This window comes from Lissotriton helveticus, chromosome 2_1, assembly GCF_964261635.1.
Source record: "Lissotriton helveticus chromosome 2_1, aLisHel1.1, whole genome shotgun sequence".
Lineage (NCBI taxonomy): Eukaryota > Metazoa > Chordata > Amphibia > Caudata > Salamandridae > Lissotriton > Lissotriton helveticus.
The window spans coordinates 1886179138-1886198300 of record NC_136059.1 but is presented as its reverse complement, the minus strand read 5'-3'; positions in this window follow the sequence as shown (position 1 = coordinate 1886198300).

The following is a 19163-nucleotide window of genomic DNA, read 5'->3' as shown; positions in this document are numbered from 1 at the left end:
AGAAGTGAATAAAGTCGTGGTTCCACAGTTTCCAGTGGTTCCTGACATTACAGCTCTACTGACCCTGATTCCAGCCTCTGCCTCCTGGTTTTCGGTGATAGACCTAAAGAATGCTTTCTTTAGTATTCCGATCGCTGAGGAAAGCAGATATCTTTTCGGCTTCTCATTAGGTGGTCGCAGTTTTAGGTTTAAACGTGCACCACAGGGTAACTGTGAGAGTCCATCGATCTACAGTCAGGCCCTTAAGAGTCAACTTGATGCATTTGTGTTACCTGCTGGTGCGGCATTGATTCAGTATGTCGATGATCTGTTAGTGGCTGCCGACGCCGAGCAAATTTGTAAAACTGCTACAGTATCATTATTATGGCATTTATGTGACTTACATCACAAGGTGTCACCTTCTAAGTTACAGTATTGTTGTCAAGAAGTAACCTATTTAGGTCACTTATTGTCAAAGAAGGGAAGAAGGTTGACCCCAGAAAGAATTGCAGCGATTGCTCGAATGACTGTGCCAACAACTCAGAGAGAAGTACGTGCCTTTCTAGGTATCACGTCATATTGCAGACAATGGATTCCAAACTTCTCATTGTTAGCGAAGCCATTGTTAGCTCTCACGTGCAATGATGTTCCGACTCCTTTGCCATGGACTGAAGATTGTCAGAAAAGTTTTTCTGAATTGCGTGATGCGTTGTGTTCGGCTCCTGTGTTAGGTACTCCTGATTACGGTAAGCCGTTTACACTATATGTTCACGAGAGAGAAGGCTGTGCGTTAAGTGTTTTGACGCAACAATTTGGCGGCAAACAGCGTCCATGTGCATATTTTTCTTCGACTTTAGACCCAGTAGCCAGCGCGTTGCCGAGTTGTCTAAGGGCGACAGCGGCAGCTGCGGTGTCCATTCGACAGTCCGCAGGTCTGGTCATGGATAATATGCTCACAGTGATGGTTCCGCATGCAGTTGACACTCTCTTGAATCGAACGAAAACTCAGCACTTGACGAGTGCGAGGTTATCCGGCTATGAGTTGACACTTTTGGCAAGTTACATACAGATAAAACGTTGTAGTGTGTTGAATCCAGCGACTTTGTTACCGCTTCATATGGAATTAGGTGATGTAACACCACATGACTGTTACTTAAGAACTGAAGAAGAGACGAAGGGTCGTATTGACCTGAAAAACACTCCATTGGTAGATCCTGATGGTACTTTGTATGTAGATGGTTCATGCTTCAAGTTGCCGAATGGTGAGGTGACGACTGCGTATGCTGTAGTGACATTGAGTACGGTTGTGGAAACTGCGAGATTGAGTCAGAATTCGGCACAAGCTGCAGAGTTGATTGCTTTAACGAGAGCGTGTGTTTTGTCTAAGGGAAAGCGAGTGAATGTGTTTACTGATAGTCAGTATGCGTTTGGCATAGCGCATAGTTTTGGTCGATTGTGGAGAGAGAGAGGATTCATGACGTCTCATGGCACGAAGATTCAACACGGACAGCTTGTGAACGATCTTTTAGATGCACTTACATTGCCTAAGCAAGTGGCAATCATTAAATGTAGCGCGCATCGAAAGGTTACAGATGATATTGGTCGTGGTAACGCGTTTGCAGATGAGATTGCTAAGGAAACGGCCAAGAATCTGACAAATCGAATGTATGTTACGAGTTCAGTGAGATTGCGGGCGGAGACTGGGATGTGTGAAGATACAGTTGAAAGTGTGAAAGCGATTCAGAATGAGGCCACCGAAACTGAAAAGGCTAAGTGGAAAGAAAGCACGGGGAAGTTGGACATGAATGGATGTTGGATTGATTTGTCGGAGTATCAGAGATGGATGTTACCGGATGCATATGTGCTTGCTGTTGTTACTATGGCACATGGCATGTCACACATTAGCACGAAAGGTATATGTAAGTTGTTGTCTCCCGTATGGAAGAATGATGGGATTACTAAGTGTGCTGAGAGAGTGGTCAGGAATTGTATGGTATGTCTGATGCATAATCCTGGCAAGGGCACGCCCACTCCACCTGGTCATTTTGCTCCTCCTACATGCCCCTTTGAAGTAATCCAGTTGGACTTCATCCATATGGAGAGATGCAATAATTTAAAATGCACACTAGTTGTGGTTTGTGCGTTCTCCAGATGGATTGAGGCATACCCTCTTAAGGATAATACTGCCCTGTCCACAGCAAAAGTTCTACTTAAAGAATATTTCCCCAGATATGGAATGCCACGGATTGTATGGTACGATAATGGTAGTGAGTTTGTGGGGAAGGGGATGAAGAGTGTGTGTGCGGGTTTGGGTATTCGCCAAAAGTTTCATAGTGCTAACCATCCTCAATCGGCGGGTTTGGTGGAAGGGTACAATGGTATTCTGAAGCTGAAGCTTGCCAAAATCCAAGCAATGAGTGGGTTATCATGGCCTGATGCATTGCCTCTAGCTCTCCTGTCGACCAGGGCGACTGTGCACTCTCGAGTAGGGCTTAGCCCATATGAGATTGTGTTCGGCCGTCCTGCGAACGTTTGGGGAGTCCAGAGGCCTAAGGAATTTAGCAGAATTGAATATCCAATGTTGATTGATTATCTTTACGATCTGACTGCTAAATTGAGGTTGATTCATCAACAGGTTTTTGAAGCTCTACCGGCACAAACAGAAGGACCTGGACATCGACTCCAGCCCGGCGACTGGGTGCTGATTCGTAATTTTGGGAGAAAACGAAATCTCGAGCCCAGGTTCGTGGGACCCTACCAAGTCTTGCTGGCAACAAGGACTGCAGTTCGGTTGGACGGCAGGAAACATTGGGTGCACGCCACCCACACGAAGAGAGTGCCGTTTCCATTGCCAGCAAATGATTGGATAAGAAAAGGGTTTGCCCCGACTGAAACTGATACAATCCCGAAGTTTGTGCCGTTTAGTGATGCTCAACCCGTAGAGATGGATCCCGCTCAGCCAGATACATTTGTAGAATCATCTGGAGCTGTACCTTTGTCTTCAGCATTGGAGAATTCAAGCTCTGAACTGTTACCTGAACAATCGAACTTTGCCTTGCCACCTGAACCATTGTTTGAAGAACAAACTCGACCTGGAAAATGTCGATATTTCCTTCGATCGCGTGATTAAGGACAAATAAAAAAATTCCTTTTTTTTCCCCTTTTTTTACCTTTTGAATCTACATTATCCCCTTCCTGTTGCTATGGACATTGTGGACATTTGCATTATTCCTGATTTTGAGTTCTTTAATTTTGTTTTGCATATCACGTGTATTCCTTTTCTGCGTAGCTGGGAGACTTATATGAAATTGGATTCTTAATTGATTAAACCTACCATCTGGGTTGGCTGTAGGGCCGTAGCGTGTACCTACTTCTGTTTGGCAGGTCTCTGACACTAGGTCGGTTTCTTTTGTCGGTTTCTGGGAACTCCTGGGAATTGACAATCGCTACTCAGAACTAGGTGCGTCAAGAGCGTTTACGGACGGTCCTTAGAGGATGGAGTTTTCTAAGCTGTCAGAAATGGAAATGATGTTGGCGCAAAGATCTAAGTTGCGTAAGATTTTACAAACAAAGTGTTTTTTGTTTCAGATTTTCATGTTGTTCCTAACTGTGTCTATGTTATTGGTGGGTGGAGTGTATTTTGGGATTCAGCTACTGTTGCCTTCCACTTCACCTACTTCCCCCTCTCATGATCTAAATTCTGTTCTCGTTCCCACTATCTCTGCACATTCTTTTCACCTTCTGCCCCAACATGAACAGGTCAGACGTGCGGAATTTATGAACAATTCCTTTGTCCAACTTTTGCATCAGCATCAGTTAGTGATGAACACTACCAACTGTTGGGTGTGTGGGTTAATGCCACATACCATGGATAAGGGTGTTCCGTATTTAGTTCTTCCCTACAGTTCCCAGGGGTCAGCTCGGGCATTCCAAATCATGTTCCGTAGTGCACCAGATTCCTACCCCCGTCGAGAGCCACGTTCCACAGACCTTGGTTTTGGCCCGTACCACAAGTCTTTGACGATAGCGATTGCTGATCTGGATAGAGATATTTTTGATACATCGCTTATTCCAGAGGAGGAGGTGCGAGCCTACAAGGATCTGAGTGAGGCCGAGTATGGTATTTCAGTAGGTGATAGACAGCTTAAGAGCTCGTCTCCAATCTGGATCGTACCCCACCTTGGTCATTTTTGTCTGCAAGGTCTTGGTCGAAATCCGAGAGCTCAGCTTGGGAAGAGTGCTTGTACTGAGACGTACGTTTTACTGGTGCTCTCTTCCCCTGTATTTCTGACTGCCAAGGGTACCTATTTTGTGTGCTATGATCGTGCTTATACGTGGTTGCCCCGTGACTTCTCGGGTACATGTTATATCGTGAATCTTTTGCCACCGACTTTTACAGTTGCCTCAGACTATCACAAAACTAGAGTTGTGAGAGGCGTTATTAGTAAAGAGGATACTGCCGGTCAAGAAGCAGGAGACTTCTTCAAGGGTTTCCTACCGTTTTGGGGACCTGTGATTAATAGCAGGAACCTGTGACAGTTGACTCGTGTGGTGGAATCAACTGCTAACATAACTGCAAGTGCTCTTGGAAACCTGACAGCAGAACTACAAGCGGATAGACTGATGACGTTACAGAACCGTATGGTTCTAGATGTTGTGCTCGCAGATAGAGGTGGTGTGTGCAAAGTGATCCATTCGAGCTGCTGTATTTTCATACCTGACAACGCTCCAACTGTTTATCAAGCCATCTCGAAGTTGCATAAAATCTCCGAGTCCATACACGTGGACGAAGGTGATTGGACGCTTCTAGGATGGTTTTGGGGTTTGATGTCGACTAGGGGTTGGAAGATTCTGATGATTGTTGGGGTTGTTGTGACATTTCTGTTCACGTGTTGTCTTTGTGTACAGTGTGGTCCAGCCTTATGTAGCCTTTGTGCTACAACGTGTATAAGAAGACCATCTGTTACCAGAGAAGCATTGATGGATAGAATAATGCGCCAGCAACATCTAAACGACCTGATGAATATCAATATTGATTTTGATATCGACTAGTGCTTGCCTACATGAGGGCAAAAGGAGCGTCTGAGGTTCGGTAAGAATCGGAACGAGATTTTTGGGTCTGTTCGCATATGGATGAGTCTGGTATCTACGAACCGTAAATGACGAGATTAGTACATGTACGTGTTTTCGATAGACTACGTGGAAGGGTTCGTCTTTATTTACGGGTTTTTATTTTGAAACCTTCGGGTTCCATTTTAGATATAGCATCCATTTTGTTTCTTGCCCTCACGTAGCCAGCGAACGGACAATGTCCGCTTGATGACCCTGGGATTCCCAAGCTCTTGCGGAAGATGCATACTCCTTTGAATGTGTCTTTATGACTAGGGAAGTGACACGTCAAAAGCAGATGGCTCCGCTCGAGGCTCATCTTGCCTTGCCGGTCTATTGTTTCAGCCTTGCCCGAATCCTTTGATCCTGTGATCACGCTTCCGATATTGCCCCCACACTTCTTTCAATCTGTTGTCTGTCCTTGTTTCCCTGCACCTGTTTCTGTCCCTTCTCTTAGATCGTTTATGACTAGAATAAATGTGCCTAATGGTGGGATAGTGTGCTTTTACAGTTAGGAACCGACATGTTTCTGTAATTATGTTCCGGGCTTCTGAAAACATGAATGCGATCCTTTTGAAGTTTACTGTGGGAACTGAGTTGTAACCTTTTGTTCGCTACGTTGTGCTATGGCTAAAATGTGTATAAAAGGAGCGATCCACTTTTACAATTTGAAGCAGACTCTCTGAACATACACAATGTTGTACTTCTAGCGATTTCTGTGTCCCTGCAGTAATAAACGCTGATCTTTGACGCCGAAGGAAGTGTCCCGTGTCTCTGTAATTTGTACGCCGGAGCAGGTATCCCCACGAAGGTTTCAGGTGTTGTCCCCTGGCACCGCTGGGCCTTAAATCAGCCTAGTCCTTCAGCCTGTGCAGTAGTACCACTACCTCCTTCTGCTGAGGTGGAACTTGTGCTGGATGTAGGACGCTGCCGGCTTTGTGCAAATGTAAAAATGGAAGCTGGAGGTAGTTTTGGTGTGGCCTGTTGTGGTAGTATGCGTGCTACTACATCCCTAGTCGCAGCCATTCTTGATAGGTTTAAAATGTTGGTCCCCATGTCCTCAGGGCCAGGAGTAATGCTTGTGATGACTGGGTCTGACTCATCATCACCATCATTATCCGGCTGCTGAACATCGCACTCCATAAGTGGTAGGCTTCCTGGAACCTTCCTTTTCCCTAGCCTGATCTTCTTGGGATGTCTCTCCCTCTCATGCTCAGATCGTTCTGGCTCCCAAGTGATGTCAAGATCATCAGAAGGGATGCTTGGCAAAGAACTCAATGGACTAACCCTCCTTTTCCTTGGTGGGGATTTGGAAACCAATAGATCTCCTGCATGATGTGCTGCCTCTTCTTGCTCTGCATCAGGCTCAATTTCCTGAACTGCCCCGACTTCGGGAGGAACAACAACTACTATTGCCAGTGGTGGTTCTTGAACAACTATTGCAGGCGGTGGTTGTGGTAGTTGTTTTTGTTGAACATCTACTATTGCGGGCGGTGGTTGTGTAACAACTGCTATTACAGGTGGTGGTTGTGGTTGTTCTTTTCGTTGAGCATCTACTATTGCGGGCGGTGGTTGTTGAACATCTACTATTGCGGGCGCTGGTTGTTCACCACTTTTCTGCTGTGTTCCCTCTTGCGTGGAATGTGTACTACTTTGAGATTGAGATAAGTTCAGGTCAGGCTCAGTATCACTGCTTTCCACCATTAGGCTGGCTACCTCTTCCCCACTCATCGGCTTGGGCCTGGGGTGGTGGCTTGGGCCCACTGATGTGGAGGTGCTGGCCCCAGCTTGGACCCCGGTCACTGATGCTGCAGGCGTACTTTTTTTCTCCCAAAAAAGGTTTTCGGGTCAACACCAGACTTAAGTGTCAGTTCCTTCTTCTGTTCTTCCTTCTTCTCAGCAACTTTCTTGGTCTTGGAGGACCTGGTACCTGCTTTCTTTGGGCCCATCTTCCTCAGATGTCAGCAACAGCACTCAGTTGCTGAGAATGATGTCTGGTCAGGTTAGTCACTCACACCACACGTGACGTAGTACAGAAGGACGTCCGTCTGGCAGTAGAACAGGCGATGAATGATGACAGACACCTCCACTTCAGTCTTTTGTGCACCTACAAGCAAAGAAGGCAGAACAACATCAGTCGAATATGGATTTTTTTTAGCTTTAATTACTACTAGAAGTATTAGTACATCCAATAAGAGTAAGAATAGCAAAGAATTAAAATGCAAATGTAGTGGAAGTGGAACTTGTTTATCCATAATTTGTGCATCATGGATGCAGCATCAGTGACCTGCAGCAGATAGCAATGGGGATGTGAACAACTAGTAAGCCAACAGGAACAATGGCAAGACACAGGCTAATTTGTCAAAAACAAAACGGCACACTACTACTACCACCACAGCTCCACATGGGCACTCATCACAAGTACATGGGTAAAGGGCAAAGGCCAGAAAAAAATAAACTCAACCAGGCCTATATCCCTCCCTATATGGCCAGAAAAAGGAGGATGCATACATCACAGCTTAATGCAAAAAAGAAAATCCCCATGGCTACAAGGTTTGAAAGTTACACAACAACACAAACAACAAAGGCATTTGGAGTTTTCCCCCAAACAGTTAACTACAACCCAAACACCACATTTGAAAATTTTATGCATTGCCACCCATGCCCTAAATGATGTTAAATTCAACAGACAAAATGGAAACCGCTACATCAAGCATCCCCGCTGACTATCTCTGGGACTCTAGGCCTACTGGCAGCAAAAAAATCACACAACTTTGTAGGCCTGCGGCAAGCCGGCAACCAGGATGGAAGGTCACACAAAATGGCCGCCCCCACATGGCCTGGCCAGTGCCACTCCCAAAAACATGAAGAAAGAGAAGACAGACAATACATTCCTATGGCAAAAGGACAATGCTTGGCTTGACAAAATGGCCGCCACCAAGCCGCCCACATGGTCAGGCCACCGTCTAACAACAAGGTACATAGAGGACAGAAACAGTAAGTGGTCCATGCTCCAAAAACTACAAGCAAATGACAACCTGAGGAGTTTCTTTTAGCAAAATGAACAGCATCTACATTTTCGGGAACGTTTTAGGCAACTCGAGAGATATTGCTCGCGAGAATGCAAATTCAGCGTGTTCGGCGGCGCGAACTGAACAAAACGTCGTGATCGCGCCCCCGAGCACGCACATTGAGCGCGCGAAGACGACAAAAACTGTAAGGTCGCGTTGCTGCACTGTGCAAACTTACCAAAACTACGCGAGCTGAATTCTAGGGTTACCTTGTGCGCAGGAAAAAGCCATATTATTCAACACAACCAAAACCTGCAATTCAACACCAAAGACACATTTTTCTAATTAATCCAAAGCCATCCACGACCCACATGATGTTACTCTTACAACTTAAACACCCCTATAACAGTTGAACAACTTTCATGCACCCATGATGAGGAGGACTCTAGTAGTACCCTTGGGCCTACCTACTGGCACAGTAGGCCACAAGCTTGGAGGCCTATGGCAAAAACACAGAGGCTGCTACTAGTACCAGGAATTAAAATGGCTGCCCCCACATGGCCTGGCCACCCCCAAAAACATAAAAAGAAAGAGAAAAGAGACAATACATTCCTATGGCAAAAGGACAATGCTTGGCTTGACAAAATGGCCGCCACCAAGCCGCCCACATGGTCAGGCCACCGTCTAAAAACAAGGTACATAGAGGACAGAAACAGTAAATGGCCCATGCTCCAAAAACTACAAGCAAATGACAACCTGAGGAGTTTCTTTTTTTTTTTTTTTTTTTTTTTTTTTTTTTTAACATTTAGTATAGCGCGAACAAATGCCCGGAGGCGTCTCGGCGCTGTAAACTGCAGGCTCTCCTAACTTTGGCTTCTGGACTCTAGAGGTTAAACAGCCATGTTTTCAGCTGCTTCCTGAATACAAGCAAATTAGGGCTGGATCTTATGGTTTGCGGGAGTGTGTTCCACAATTTCGGGGCAGCCACCAAGAAACGTCTGTCTCCCCAGTTAACCAATCTAGTGCGTGGTACTACCAGATCGTTCATCTTAGCGGACCGAAGTGGCCGAGAAGGCTGATATGGGATAAGATGATCTCTCAGAAATTGTGGGGCCTGTTGGTGTAGTGTTTTATATACAATGCACAAGGTTTTAAACTTTATTCGATTTTTTACAGGCAGCCAATGAAGATCTCTCAGGGTGTTCGTTATTGGCTTAAATCTCGGAACACCTGAGAGTAGCCTGGCCGCCGCATTCTGTACAAGTTGCATTTTTTTAATAACTCTAATTTGAGCGTTGGCAAACAAGCCATTACAATAGTCTAGTGCCGACAAAACAAGGGCACTTATCAGGGTTCTACCCACAGAGTCAGGGAGAAATGGTAGGATCATTTTAGCAAAATGAACAGCATCTACATTTTCGGGAACGTATTAGGCAACTCGAGAGATATTGCTCGCGAGAATGCAAATTCAGCGTGTTCGGCGGCGCGAACTGAACAAAACGTCGTGATCGCGCCCCCGAGCATGCACATTGAGCGCGCGAAGATGACAAAAACTGTAAGGTCGCGTTGCTGCACTGTGCAAACTTACCAAAACTACGCAAGCTGAATTCTAGGGTTACCTAGTGCGCAGGAAAAAGCCATATTATTCAACACAACCAAAACCTGCAATTCAACGCCAAAGAAACATTTTGCTAATTAATCCAAAGCCATCCATGACCTACATGATGTTACACTTACAACTTAAACACCCCTATAACAATTGAACAACTTTCATGCACCCATGATGAGGAGGACTCTAGTAGCTTGGAGGCCTATGGCAAAAACACAGAGGCTGCTACTAGTACCAGCAATTAAAATGGCCACCCTCCACATGGAAAATGTCCGCCCCCACATGGCCTGGCCACCCCCAAAAACATGAAAAGAAAGAGAAGACAGACAAATAGACAATACATTCCTATGGCAAAAGGACAATGTGCTTGGCTTGACAAAATGGCCGCCACCAAGCCGCCCACATGGTCGGGCCACCCTCAAACAACAAGGTACATAGAGGACAGAAACAGTAAGTGGTCCATGCTCCAAAAACTACAAGCAAATGACAACCTGAGGTGTTTCTTTTAGCAAAAAAAACAGCATCTACATTTTCAGGAACGTTTTAGGCAACTCGAGAGATATTGCTCGCGAGAATGCAAATTCGGCGTGTTCGGCGGCGCGAACTGTACAAAACGTCGTGATCGCGCCCCCGAGCACGCACATTGAGCGCGCGAAGACGATAAAAACTGTAAGGTCGCGTTGCAGCACTGTGCAAACATGCCAAAACAGTACAGGCCTCCCCCAAAAAGAATATTTAGGAAAGATTAAGAAGCACAGAAAACTGTAGTTAAAAAAATAAAATAATTAAAAAAAAACATTTATACAGTACACCAATTCTCAATTCTCAAACTTACTTGTGAAAGAAAAGTTCAAATCCAAAATTCCTCAATAAATCCAATTAAATGCTATGATGCAGCAAACAAACACAAAGAGTGATCCTTCCAGCTCCAATTCCAAATGAAAGTGAACACCACATGGACAAAGCACTGGGAGGAGCCTGGTGGACAGGAACAGGAAGTTGGAGACTCAGGGGCACTTCCTTTCTCTTGAAAAAAAGAGTAGAAACAAAAAGAAGACTCCTAGCCCCAAAAAATACAGCCAAATCACAATCTGAGGGGTTAAATGAACATTTTGGAGAAGATTTTAACATGCTCAGGAGATATTCTGTGCCAGAATGCAGTTTCTGCGTGTTCGGAAACGCGATCTTACCAACATGGGAGGATCGCACATCCCAATGACATGTTCGCGCGCTCAAAGTCGCATAGGATTGTGCGGCCGGATTCCAAACATCGTAGCGAACGCGACCGGGAGAGAAAAGCGAGAAAGCAAAGGCAGAACCACGGTAAGTCATTATCGCGCACGCGAGAATGCTATTGAGCGCGCGAGGAAGAAAAACTACTACGCTACGCTGTAGATTGCGAAGTAGGCGACAGCTTCGCGCTCTCCGCGTAGTGCGAAGTTGCCGAAACTTCGCAAACTCCACGAACGGAGCGTAGTTCTCCGCCCAGGCTTATTCAATATGTCATGCGGACTCTAACAGTCCAACCTCCTATAAGGATTCCACAGCAAACCCCCCACCAGGGGAACACAAATAAAATCACACCACAGACTATACAATCAGTCATTGGTAAATTGCCCGCAAAAGGGAACACATTCCATTCTGGATAGCTCATAAAATTACTCAAATAGAGGCAGTATTTCCTGATACTACCCCTCATGAGAAACATTGGATTTTAACAATCTGTTTACCAATGGGGATCGCACCACACTAGGAGGACTGTGACACTTGGGGTACAGTTTTTGCTGCAATCTACACAAAAACACATGGTGTTCCATCTATGGCGATAATACCAGGTGTCCTTAAACAGATTCAAAATGAATACGGGGCAGAGCCTGCTTTAAATCTAGGTATAAAACTGCTGAGAGATTTCAAACAAGTCTGAGCTATAATATTAGCTACTATCAAAGGTGAAGCAGCATCTCTGGCGATCCGCCAAAAATTAAGAGAATTTGATGTAACTGAGCAACCATATGAACTGGCCAGAAATTGAAAAATCCTTGGAAGATTTAGGTAGAGATAGTTTGCGTGGGAAACCAGTCAAACCCCAACTAGCAGAGAGTCCTGAAAAGGTCTTTATTAAAAACACTCTCACTACTCCTAAAAACAAGTGGGAGAATACTAAACAAACTTCTAAAGAGAAGCGTCCTCTGAAAAGAGGTATAACCTCAGGAACAGGGATAATTTGATAAAAACTGATAGATATCAAGACACTGATACACGTTCCCCTCGTACCTTTCAGACTTCCTCACAGAAATCGGAAAGAAGAGGACGGTCAGAACACAAGGAAGAACGAGTGATGTCCAAAGACGATCAACACGTTCCAAAAAATAATAAAGCTCAACTCACCAAAAAGAAGGTAGCAAGTCTAAAAATGAGACATACCGAGGATCTTGAGGGCACAACTCAAGAACGGGCCCATACAATGCTGGACAGCACAGCAGAAGTCACCATAGCTCGCAAGATCTTGAAGGATCATCTGGAGACAGTGGACTTGAATGAGTACATCCAAGTTGAAACTGCCGATACCAGGGTTAGTGTACCCCATAAGTTATATGAAATAACGCTTCGGATGGAGGGGGACATAACTAGGAAAATAAGAGCACTCTTTTGGGAGAAGCTCTCTAAGGGTTATGACGTTCTTCTAGCTGAAATAGACTGGTCACCAAAATTCGTCAGGGAGTGCCCACATGGCGAAGACATCATTATGCCAGCCTTCTCCAATCACATTCCAATTCACTTAAAATACACCTATGCCAGAAAATGGCCTGTTGCCCAGGCACCAGCATTATATAAAAATCATGTAGGATGGAATGAGGATTCTCCTCACCATAAAATCCAGTTAAAAACTCAACAAACTGCTCAGAGGCAGTATCCAATAATGCAAGAAGCTAAAAGACAAGTCAGGGAGATATTAGATCAACTTGAATACCAAGGGGTGATTGAAACATGCACCTCGTCAATGAACAATCATTTGTTTCCTGTCTCAAAACAGACAATACATATCGTCTAGTTTTGGACTACAGACATTTAAACTCTTGTTGCAAAACATTTGCAGTACAAAATGCACTCAGTGCAGCACTAATGAATAACATTGTGCGTAAAAAATATAAAACCACATTAGATATTTCTAACAGTTTCTTCTGTCAAAACATTGCACCTGCCTTCTCAATTATGGGGACACAGCGTTACTTCTGTCGTCTCTCCCACAGATTCAAGAATAGTTCGGGGTTATTTTCAGCCAGAGTAGCAGAGTTACTACAAATGTATGATGATGAGGCATTATCTTATGTCGATGACATCTATCTAACAGACGATGACTTGGACAGGCACTTGAACAGGGTGAATACCATTAAACTTGGATTCGCCTCTGAAAGGGTACGAATTCAACTATAAGAATTAAAGAATTGCCCACCTCCACGTCCTTTTTCTAGGATACGAGTTATCAAGTGAAGGCCAAAGCCTGGCAGCCAACTTTTTAGAAAAGTGTGCACTGCTCCAACCTCCAAAAACGCTGAAAAACTTACAGTCAATCCTAGGTTTACTAAATTTCGAAAGAACATACATTCTAAACTATGCAGAAAGGGTTAAACCTCTCTACAAATTAATCAAACCTGATTTCAAAACAACTAATTGGACTCAAGAACACACAGAAATTTTGCGTTCAGTGCAAACAGACATGTTAGCAACAACACATTTACAGACATGCGTAAACGTACGCAACCTTGTAATTCGAATCATCCCAGGAAGGTGCAGATTCACGTACTTAACCTTTAATGAAGGTGAAAAAGTACCAATCACTTATAAATCACACTGGTACACACAAGCTGAAATGAAATTCACTTCTACAGAAAAAATTCTGACAGCGGTTCAAACTGCAGTGGCAAAAGAGAGAGCCCTCGCACAGGGAAAGCGCATAATGGTCGTTACACCTGTACTTGCCTTAGAGGCAGTGACAAAGCAAGCATTCCGAATGCAAAGGCTTTACATCCGAGATGGATACAATGGGTCAATTCTCTTGCTGCAACAGACGTTGAATACGTTTTTGACCCCTATTTGAAAACACAAGAATTTCTACAATACAACGAAGAATTTCCTCTGCCCACTGAGATTCTGCCTCTAGAACAGTAGGAATGTATAATTTATACCGACGGATCAGCACAGCCCGCAATTGGGGGTAAACAAGCTTATAGTGCTGCGTGCGCGATCGTTAAAGGTCGCTGGCGCGATGGTAAATTCCAAACTATGGTCACAAAAACTCAATCTCTTGGAGATTGTACAGCTCAACGAGCTGAACTACAAGCATTTAAGATGGCGCTTGAAAATACCGATCGCGAATTCCCCACACTTATAGTGTGCGATTCTTATTACTGCATTCAATCTTACAATGAATACTTGCAGGATTGGATTCAAAACGGCTTCAAAGATGCAAAAGTTGGCACATTCAAGCATAAATTGCTTTGGGAACGAGTAGTTCAGTTACAGAAAGAACTACAAAAGACTCACGTGATCCATACACTGAGTCATCAGTGTGATGGCGTTCACGTTGCAGGGAATTAATTGGCTGATGAAGCCGCGAAGGCAGCTGTGCAAACGGCTTCCGTAGCTGCAATCACTCGTTCGAAAACAAAAATAGATGGCGAAATAATGCAGGCTGTCACCGCTTCCAACAAAGACAGCGGTAAAACGGTTGTATGTTGGAACCACGAATTCCACAACCACGACTTCCCTAACAACGAGGTCGCAACCAGGACCTTGTCTAAACCATTCTTTTTCCTCGCATTCCTTTACCACGTTTTTTCGATGTAAAGGAATGTCTGTTTTAAAAAATTGCTTTTCATCTAGTAACCAGATCCCCCAAGCCTTAAAAACTAATTGCATCCACCCTAAATATAAATACGATTACCCACACACACCTGAGGGAAATCTTCTGCTGTATTTTTCTTTCACCTCCTCGAATATCCCTCACAGCCCTGTCTTTCCTTTGGCGAGAGAGATCTGGTTAAAGGGCTTAGTTCCGAAGCCTCTCTCTCATTTTTCTGTAACAAATTAGATTTTGATTTACTTTGGCAATTTTAGTACAAAATATTGATTTATCAAAGTTGCCCTGCTATAGTGCGCCTTTTTAACTCCGGATAACAGTGCTGTGCATTTCTTCGTGTTAATGGCACTCATGTATTTAAATATGGTAAACGCTTCACCCTGTTGCTCTGCTCTCCTGCCATGCACAGTGCGTTGCTGCTTAATTTTGAACAGAAACTAGCAGCACAAAAAACAATTTCTTGAAATTCTGCCATAATTCCTTTTGACTCATCCCATTTCCGTACACCAATATAATATTCCCGATTTGCCTGCTCATTTGCACATGCCCTTGCATAGTTTACAGCTGATGAAAGGCACAATCCGTGAGGAGTGTTAGTCGTGATGGTGACGTCACGTTCCTAATGACAAACATGAAACATGATTGGAGAGTGTCTGCTCGCACTCTGCAAACCTGCGCTTGAAGAGGATGTGACACGTTCTTTGCTTGGCAGATTAAATCAGGTGACCCTGCCAGCTCCGTAGGCATGGAGAGGGATCCACACATGCGTAGAAGAGCGACGTGCCTTAGCAGCAGTCTGGGGAGGCAGGGGGACAGGAATGGTGTTTCTAATTTAGAAGAGTGCAATGCAGTCCGGGAATCGTTGTTCATTAGAGTCGTGGTTTAGGACTTAATTCTTCAGGATTTGTCGTTGTTCGGACTTCGTTGTTCAGGTAACACCTCATTACAACTTCGTTGTTTAAGATGTTTCCCCAGTAAAACTTTACCAAAAGGCTTTCCACTCAAATACTCATATATAACTGATGCAAATAATGTTCCTTTTGCTCAAATCCTTGGAGTGGGGGATTAAGTAATTCCAAACATGGAACATAGATTGGGACTAATTTTAGCAGCACATGAAGGGCTTGCCTCTGCACATGCAGGTGTTTCTGCCACGGTGTCCTTACTAAAACAAAGATACTGGTGGCCATGCATGAGGAAACAGACCAGAAACGATGTTTTTGAATGTGAATTCTGCCAGAAAATTAAACGCCAGGCGCAGACACCCCTTTTAATCTCAGATTAACCACTAGCGTGCGTTTACCTGGACCACTGTGGTCCCTTACAGAGGGATGGTAACTACAAATATATCATGGTCACAGTGGGTTCATGCTCAAGATTCATTTAGACGTGGCCTCAGCGCTCGGCTGACACCCGAACTGTTATAAAAGATTTGTGTGTCTTTATCGGCACATACGCAGTCGGCACACTCCATTCTGACCAGGGTCCTGCGTTTAGCTCCAAAGCTTACAAGGAAGCCATGGCCAATCTGGGCATTGTTTTGCGGTTTTCTAGTCCAATCCATCCTGAGGGAAATTTGGTTGTGGAGAGAAAAAAACGGGACATAGAGCAATCTATAACAGCTAGTGTATTAGGCTCGGGTGACGGGTGGGTCAAAACATCTAATAGGTGTCCAATGTAGTCTTAATAATCTGCCAAGCAGTTCTCTAGGGTGGACCACTCCATATGAAATTCTTTTTGGTTCTAGAATGATTGTCCAGGACCTTGATCGTCACACTTCAGTGGTAGAACAAAAACCCTTTGATATCAAAGGTCGTTTGGCTGTTTTGCAGGGCTTAAATGAAACAAGGAGAAGTCAAAGCAACACATTGCAGAAGCCAACGACCACTGAAGGAGAACCACATGTCCCAGCAAGGCCTGCCTGGATTCCAAAGATTGGGGATCTAGTCAGAGAAAAGATCGCGGACAAGAAGGAATTTGGGCCTTCTTACAGCAACCAGTACCTGTACTAGCAATCCACGGATCAAGAACATTGTTACTGCCGCCCCTTGATGGAACAAAGGAGAACAGGTTCGTATCTATCGACCTGGTAAAACCACATCATGTGGCCAATCATAAGTAGTAGGCCCAGTGGACTCCAAAGATGTAGCAGACAACCAATTCTGGCTACTATCCAAGAGGTTCAAACTGAGAGACTCATCACCTTTTCACCTTTGAGGAACCTGCAGTGTGAAAAGAAGGACTAAGCAATAAAGCAATGGAACTTGTGCCTCTTGAGACCCAAATAACAGTTCGTCAAGACACTCCTGTCTACAGTGAAACAGATTCTAACACATACAATTATGGGGGACCCTAGGACTAGTTTAATGACCAAGCTCAGGATACGCGTCCTACCAAACCTTTACAACAACAAAAGTATCAGAGGGTCAAAGTAGTAACAAGGGATGTTTGGATAACGACTGAGAATTAATACCACTAGCCAAATTCCAACACTTCCCAAAATAATAAGAATAAGCCAGACAAGTGTATTGGTCTTGAACACCCATCAGTCACCACTCGGAACCGCCCTTCATCATTTGGCGTTCCAGGGACCCACACTACAAACAACTGCCTGATGACAAACAGAGAAGGGCCTAATGGATAATAAAGGGTCCCTCCTGTGGGCAGTGTGGGGTCACTTTTTCGTCAGAAGTGATTGGTTGTATATAAATGAGTGGAGTGGCTCATGGGGTAACTAACTAAGGTGCAGTGCAAAAAAGCTGTGATAGCAAAAAAAGAAGAAAAGGTGTAGTTAAAATTGGTTTAGGAAGCAGAAAACTATTTTAATCGGATATAGCTTCCAATGCCAATTATTAAAAATAGCACAGACAGAGGAAATTTATGAACTGTCTAGTAGTGGAACGTGGTCAACATGTTTCAGCAAATAACGGCCATGTGGCCTTGCTTTCTTCAGGACCTTGTCAAGAACGACTACTGCTACTGCACACGAAACCAAGAAGTGAATAGGATAAAAAGAAACAGTGTTCTAAGAAAGTGAAACAAATCAGATACTGGTATAAAAGTCACCTGGACCTCCTAGGTGTACTCTTCCGTATCTTCTTACAGATTCGGTTCCTTACTAAAAGAGTCAAAAACATAGCATGAGTATATCATACACAACCTATCTCCAAACATCCTTGTTTATATTGTAATGAGTAAACTTCATCATCAATAAGGCTTGTGAACTACTAAAGCCAGTTGCACTGTATGTACTAGTGTCTCCTAATTTACACAGAACTTGAAGATTTTCAAATTACATATAGTACATCTTACCCGATGTGTAAGATGTGCAGACCTCACCCCACCTGGCTGCGGCTCAGGACAAAAGTGAAGCACCGCTCTGTTGAGGTGAATGAATACAATAAGGGTTACTCACCAAAAAGGTATTACAGCACAGCATGAATAAAGCTCAATCTCATAAACTCCAATTAGAAGATGGTGAATGTCACTACCCTCTGTTCATTAAGTACAAAACGTCTATTGATAAGGTAAAACTCCTGCGAGGGTTCTACCGCTACGTTGCATGAAAAATAAACTGCCAGGGTGAAATCAGCAGTTTCTCTATGGCTGAGGTCTGTTCTTTATAATCACGTGACCCTCAGCGTTTGTAAGGGCTCAACCCGCTAGGCAGTGCGGTGATGTGCTGCTTTTTGCAGTACTTAACGGTCATCCAATCTCTCCAGTAGTGAGCCTGAAAGAACCGGACATCGTAGTACCACTCCAAAGAGCGATGTCATGGTGCCTCAAACGATCTTGCATCGATGTTATAAAAAGTATAGACCCCTCGTTAACTCACTCAGAACATTCAATAATGTGCCTAAGGCACTCTCCCGCTTAAGAATGGTGTGCACAAATAGCCAGAGATAGCCAGAAAACAACCCTACCTCTCCGTCGGTACTTCAACCCGGCATCTGTGCCGTCTGGGGAGGTGGCGCTGGCTCATCGGGAAAGGGTTTAAATTAGACTGCCTACGAAAGGCCGAATATCCCACGTGATCGACTACCAAGCTACGCGATAGGGCGAAACTCCGCTGGCCGAGTAACGGGTGCTGTAATAAGTTCAACACTCGATACAGCGACCAGTCACAAACGCTGTGCCTGGTAGTCATAGTGAAGTTGGTAAACAAATATTGGCAAAGTACCGGCAGAGTATCAGGACGAATCACAATGCACTCTGCAGTATTTGGCAACCCTTTCATACTGTGGATGTCTAATGTTGTACAGCCTAAGTTTATAAGGCAGGAACGAATAACGCGGTGCCTGGTAGTCATAGTGAAGTTGGTAAACAAATATCGGCAAAGTACCGGCAGAGTATCAGGACGAATCAGAATGCACTCTGCAGTGTTTGGCACCCCTCTCATACTGTGGATGTCTAATGTTATACAGCCTAAGTTTATAAGGCAGGAACCAAAATAGTCCCACGGTCGGTGACCCTACAGTAAATATATATAGTGTGATGATATTGATGACAAAACGTCGGGCATGTGAACAGAACATTAAATTAAGGAAAGACATGGCATCTATTGGCAGAGTACTAAACTCATAGAGAGGACCAA